Consider the following 6,925-nt stretch of genomic DNA (forward strand, 5'->3'; position numbering starts at 1 on the left):
TATGCCCCCCTTTTCAAACTAATTAAGGAAATACTCCTCTTTTAAAACTTGATTTACTATAAATCGAGTTAAGCCCTATAGTGGAGTTTTTAAGGAGCCTATAGTGACGTTTTAAGAACCTATAGTAGCATTTTTTAACTCAATCTCCATGAAATTGAGTTATAGGTAAAAAAATTCCCTATAACTCGATTTCATGGAAGTTGAGTTAAAAAAACGCCACTTTAGGGCCCCAGAATTTTTTTTTTTTTAACTCGATTTGTAGTAAATCAAGTTTTAAAAAATGGACATTTCCCTAATTAATTTGGAAAGAGAGGCATAAGCCTATATAATTTGCCTGAAAAGGACAAAGCGCAATCAACAAAAGACTATTGTGAAGCATTTAATAAGACAACATGAGTTAGCCAAAATAAATAAGAGGTGAACGTTAGTGGAAACTGTAATGAGATGCCATAAAAGAAGCAATCTCTAATAACAAGAGAAATACAACCGATCATGTAAAATGACTTTCTGATGTAAAGTAAAAAATGTGTATGTAAAATATGTATGTAAAATGAGTTGTATAAATGTGTATATGTACATTACATATAACCATGAACAAGGTTTTGAAACTCGGACCAGACCGTACAGTTCGACCGAGAAAACCGTGATCCTTTCACAATCTCGGTTCTTTTAAGCTTAAGAATCGGTCTATGCTAAAAAAGCAAAGAACTGTTCGAACTGCGGTTCAACCGCACGGTTCTGAGAACCGTGATCAGACCGCTTCTCACGATTCCTTTTGAATTTGAACCTAAAAAAAAAAATATACAGGAAAACAAAAGAAAAAGAAACACAACTGCTGGGATCAAAAAACGTTTGATCTGACACAAAAAACGTCTGATCTTTGTTTCAGTCTCTTTGCTTCACTCTCAAAAAATGTCTCACATAATCCAAACACAAAACACAAAACAAAAGCCAATTCTAACAATAAAGTTGAATCAGAACAAGCAAATATGAAAAATTAAAATTATAAAAAAAAAAAAAAAAAAAAAAACCAAGCCGATCTAACCCAGTCTGGTGGTGGGGATGAGGATGAACGGCAGTGGGGCGGCGGACGAGGTAGTGCTTCATGGTGAATGCCAATCTCCACCGGCTTGTCCTTTTGGCGACCTTGATCTCCACCGGCCTTTGATCTGTGCACCACGATCTCCACCGGCNTTTGAGAAATCAAAGATCAATAACTACATCATCAATTAAATGTTTAATTTTCAAATTTTTGTAGTCTAAAAGTATACATAAAAATTAAGTTTATTGATCAAATAATAAATAACATCCGATTGAAATATGAAATTTGACACGTGTATTAAGTTTTTTTTTTTTTTTTTGAATTGACAAACATTACACTAGATTTCTATCATTTTTTTTTAATAAAATAAATATTTTAAATTGTTATAATAAGTGGAAGAAGGATAACTTTGATGCTTTTTATGTAGGAGATCAAATAATACTATTGAGTTACAAATTTTTGACGTCATATATATATATATATATATTTTCTCATTCTAAAAAATATGTGTGTGATTGGGAATTGTTGAAAAAATTTGCTTTTTTACCTTTTGTCTTAGATTTTTACCAAATAATCTAGTTTTTTTTTTTTTTTTTTTTGCTGAAATAAACCAACTTTTAACTTTTTGTAACACATTTAACATAAAAATTACCAAAAACTATATATTTAATAAATACTAAGTGCAAAAAATAACCAATTCTCAAATGAATGACATTAGTTTAGTTTGCATACAGTGTCACGTACTTAATGTTCTTGTAGTTGTCTTTGGTTTCAAATATTGATCGTTTTCACTTAATGGAAAAGAGGTAATTTGAATCCTAAATATTTCCGTTTGAAACACCAACATATGCTAGTTGAGTTACAAGATGTTTGACACATAGAAACTATAATAATTACTTGCAACCCAAAAAAAAAAAAAAATTACTACAAATTTAACAGATCTTTATAATTCATTACTACGAATGTTTTGTGAAAATTTTTTATTTTTAAGGGCAAATTACAACTTACTCACCTATGGTTTGGTTGAAATTTAAGTTGTCTACCTGTGGTTTGAAATCCCATGATGCAAGTGTTCCACTAGATTCTTTTTTATCTGATTTGATATTGTATTTTTATGTTTTTTTTTTTTTTTGGGTGTTTTTGGAGGAGAAAAATATAAAAGTGAAGTAAAATCACATATTAGTCATGTTTTTAACCGTGGTGGATTAAGGAAATCCAACTAAATTAATCTTAGGGGGTAAGGTGGCAAATTTCAAACCACATGTAAGCAACTTAAATTTCGGTTATACCATAGCTGAGTAAGTTGTAATTTGCCATATTTTAAATTGATTTCAATAAAGATGGATCTCATTTTCAACTATATAAAAACTCGTGATTTTCTTAAAGCATGAAATCCTATGAACTCTTGAGTGTAATATTTAACCATTTTGTGGGGTTTTTTTTATTTTTTTAATTTTTTTTAATTTTTTTTAAAGTATAACACAAAATCCTATGTTTTATGTGAAAATAATATAATCATGTGTTATGAATAATTCATTATTTGTTTTTATAGATGGTTATGTTTTGCATTCAAAACTTCAAGAGTTTCATATTTTACAGAAAAACAACAAGGAATTTTACATTTTTTTTCTCTAAAAAAAAAAGAAAAGAAAAGAGAAAAACTAAACAAAATCAAACGAAACAAAAACACAAAAATAAAAATTTTGGGGTGGGAAAGATTAGAAAGACAAACGAAGGAGAAGATTTCCTATACCTGTTACCAAGAACCTTAAGTAGTTTTATAATGAGCTCTTCTTCATCCTTAGTAATGTTACCTCTCTTGATACCTGGCTTCGGATAATTCAACCAACAAAGATGACAACTTTTCCCACATCGCTTCAGCCCTACAAAAATGAGAACTAAGTGACAGTGTGAGTAAACAACAAAAGAGTGAACCACTAGAGAGAATTAATTGTGCATATTGTTAGAAGTTAGAACCAGCTCTTGAGGTAGGTCTATCCAGTTCCCTCCGCCATGGGTTTTAATGTAGTTTTTAAGGATGTTATCTTCCCAGGCAGATCATTTTCATGTTATTACATCTTTCGCACAACATGGCCTCCTTCCATTTTTGCTCTCTCACAACACTTGCTGGGACCTTTTTTTTTTTGCTTACAGTGATCGACAGGTAGGTAATAGGTACAAACCTTCTTAGATAAGAATAAGTTTACTTGGTAAATTTAGTGGGTTCTAGTTAGTTCAAATGGTAAAGTATTTGATGGTTGAATAAAAAATCTGGGGTTCAATTCCCGCCTACATAAAAAATCATTTGATGGCTTGGTCTATTGATAAAGAGTATTTTATCTAGAGTGGACATCATAGGTTGAAATTCTCTTTAAAAAAAAAAATACTTGGTAAATTTAATACATAATTTTTTTCCACTGTCACCTATTTTTCATCTCTTAATATTTTGTTGTACAAATAATTTGTTTAGGAACTTCTATCAAAACTTTACATAAACTACATTTTTATTTATTCATTTTTCTTAGATTAAAATACTTAAATTTAAAACTAAAATTTGTAAATTTATAAAATTGATAGAAATACAAATGGCATAAATTCACTTTTAGTCCCTATATATATGGGGTATTTTTATTACATATGACTAAAACAGAGTACCCAAAAAACAAGTTTAGTAAAAGTAAAAAAAAATAAAAATGAAGAGGTGGTAAGTGTTGATGGTCAAAAGATACTAAAAGGCTAGTCAATATCTAGGATCAATACTTTTAAGAGATTGAAGATGAAGTAAATCATAGGATAAGAGCATGGTTAATGGTGTAAAGAAAGTGCTTCAAAAGTATTATGTAATCGTAGAATACTTGTTAAGTTAAAGGGAAAAATTTTATCAAACTAGCTACGCTATGTGGTATTGAATCTTCGATGGTTAAAAAGTAATATATTAATAAAATGAATGTAATTGAGATGAGAATATTAAGATGGATAAATGGAAATACGCATAAAGATTTGATTCAAAATGATGAAATTCTCTTAAAGATAGGGTGGCTCCTATTGATGAAAAGATGAAGGAGAGTTACTTGAGATGATTTGATCACGTACAGAGGAAAACAATTAATGAATCAATTATTGGATTGTGTGACCAAATAGCCTTCAATGTGTGCAATGATTAAAAGACAAATAGGTTCAAAATTGCCTCTCCCACTAGTTTGTTGTAGACTTCAGAGAAGACAAATGAGGCATTCATTAGTGTAGAAAGGCCCACTGAGTGAAGCTCTTTCTTTTTTTGGCCGCGCTGAGGTGAAATTGTATTGGATGTTGGTTAGAAAGGTTGGTGTACTACTATGATATATAGACCCCCCATCTATATCCAATCCCAACAAGAATAGAAGTGAATCAACTCTTTGACAACATGAAAAATCATTGTTCAACTCTTTGATAACATGAAAAAAAATCAAAGGCCTTCTGCCCTTTCATCCCTTGGAAAGATAGAGATTTTATATAAACTTGCACAATATTGTACTGTGAGAGACTTCACCCCCAGTGTATATTTCGTGATCCATACCCCTTTTGTGACACATCAGCATGTCAATTCCTTCTTGAGAAGGCAGGGTGCTCAGTACTTAATTTCTCTAAAAGCAGTTTTAGACTTAAAGTCATCACGAACCTAGGAGTACACAGAGCCTCTTAAAAAGATATAGAGGAGTCGCCATCTAGTTATAGATTTAGGAACCAAACACAGGACTCCATGAAGGTCTACCTACCCGACTAGGTCCAAAGTTAAGGTATAGGATGGGAAAAGGTTAAACACCCTAACTTGCCTAGCCATAATCAGCCTTCATATATGTTATTGGATAGTGATCGAATGGGGTCTTGCCTAATGGGCCTATGTGAATGTGTGCATACATTTATGCCCTAGAGTTTGTCTATGGGTTATGTGAATAGATAAACTAGAAACCAAAAAAAAAAAAAAAAAGATCAGGCAGAAGACAACCAACCTAAAGGTCAAAAGAATGTATAAACTTATGTACATCTGTTTATGTGAGCACAGAAGAGTGTGAATATGTGAACATTGCGAACATATAAGTATCTGAATGACAAAACATATATGTAAAACATGGAAGCATCTACATATTTGATTAGGTGAGCATGCAAGCAAGTGAGCACGTTAGCATTTGAACATCAATACACGTAAGCATGTGAGCATACGAGCATGTGAACATGTGAGAGTATTTAAACATGTGAGCACGTGAACATGTAAGTATCAAAACATGTGAGCATATGAGCATCCAAGTATATAAGCATGTGTGTATTTAAAATCGTGATCATGTGAGCTTGCAAGCATGTGAGCACGTGAGCATGTTGAATCACTTCTGCTGAGCTCTCCGGGTTGCATTATCTGTTCTTTCGGATAGCTTGTCATTCCATCTGGCCCATATCTCATGTCCACACCATTCCTCTTGAGCAGTGTGTCTTTTTGTACGCTCTGGTTACTGATGCTCCTATTAGTTTTCCTCATCTCTTTCTTCGTTCTTTGAACGATGTTTATAGGAGTTCATCTTCTTCTCATGCCCTTGTTCATCCTATTTTCATTCATAGGATTTTACTCCATCTTGACCTGAGTGACTTCCCTTCCTCTGAGCCTGCTCATGTGATAGCTCCCATAGGTGCGTCTTTTCTTAAACAGAGGGCCGCTCATCTTCAAACTGGTTCTAAACACCCTAGGTCTGAGCCGTCTAGTAGCGCTCCTCCTCCTTCTTCTTCTACAGGTACTGCTGGTGAGGATGTTCCTGATCCAGTTGGTGATGATGCTGCTGCTGCTGATGTTCCTCCACCTCCTTCGACCGACTTTGATGTTCGTCGTACTCTGGAGACTATCGTGACTGTTCAGGCGGCTCATAGTCAGATTTTGGTGGACTTACTAGATGAGATTCATGCTCTCCGAGCCGATTTCGCGCGTCTTCATTCACCCTCACCACCTCCTTTTGATGGCGACTCATGATTGCTCTTTGGCATTCCGTCACAAAAAGGGGGAGTGGAGTTTTGACTTGTAGAGAGATTTTTGTTAGGGGGAGATTATTTTTGTTACTTGTGGAGTTTTTTAGATTGTATCTAGGTGCTTCACTTTGTATATCATTTTTTAGGATATTCTTGTTAGGGGGAGTAACATTGTTTGAGATTTTTTTTTTATTGATTCTTGTTGATTTGTGATTCACTGCTTATTGATTTATATTTATGAGTTGATCATTTATATATGTCTTTATTTGTGTTGTGTGAATTTTACAAGAATGTTATACCTGTTGTTTTACTCTTTTCTGTCACACATGCGTTTATGCGTTTGTTGAGTATTTCAGGAATATACAGGTTGATTCAACTAAGTTGCTGTCTACACTTGCAACCGATGGATAGTAGTTAGGCTGAATTTGAAATTTATGAGCATTTCTTTGTAAAGGGCTTTTTACTTGTAAAACTTTGAGCTTTTAATTAGGGTTTTGTCACGGATTGCCAAAGGGGGAGTTTGTTAGGTTCTAAGGTCTTAGGATTTTATGTATTTAGAACTCTAATGTGTAATGTTGGCAAACCATGATCAAAACACAGTATTTAGTCTTGTTTAGGCTTGCTCAAAGTTAGTTTATTATTGTAAAGTTGGAATCGAGTGGCTGCAGAAGTACTTGGGACTTTCGGCCTGGCTCGATCGATCGAAGATTAGACTCGATCGATTGAAAATCGCACAGGTTGAATTTTCTGCAGAATTTCCAACTCAGCCCTACTTCATTAAACGTTTTGGGTTTTATGTTTTTACCCTAGGTATATAAACAAAACCCTAGCCACGTTTTTGGGGGTTGCTCCAATTGTATTGTTGCTCATACATTGCTGTTTTGTGTAAATCTC

The sequence above is a fragment of the Quercus suber genome, unplaced genomic scaffold, assembly GCF_002906115.3.
Source record: "Quercus suber isolate HL8 unplaced genomic scaffold, Cork oak 2.0 scaffold_251, whole genome shotgun sequence".
Classification (NCBI taxonomy): domain Eukaryota; kingdom Viridiplantae; phylum Streptophyta; class Magnoliopsida; order Fagales; family Fagaceae; genus Quercus; species Quercus suber.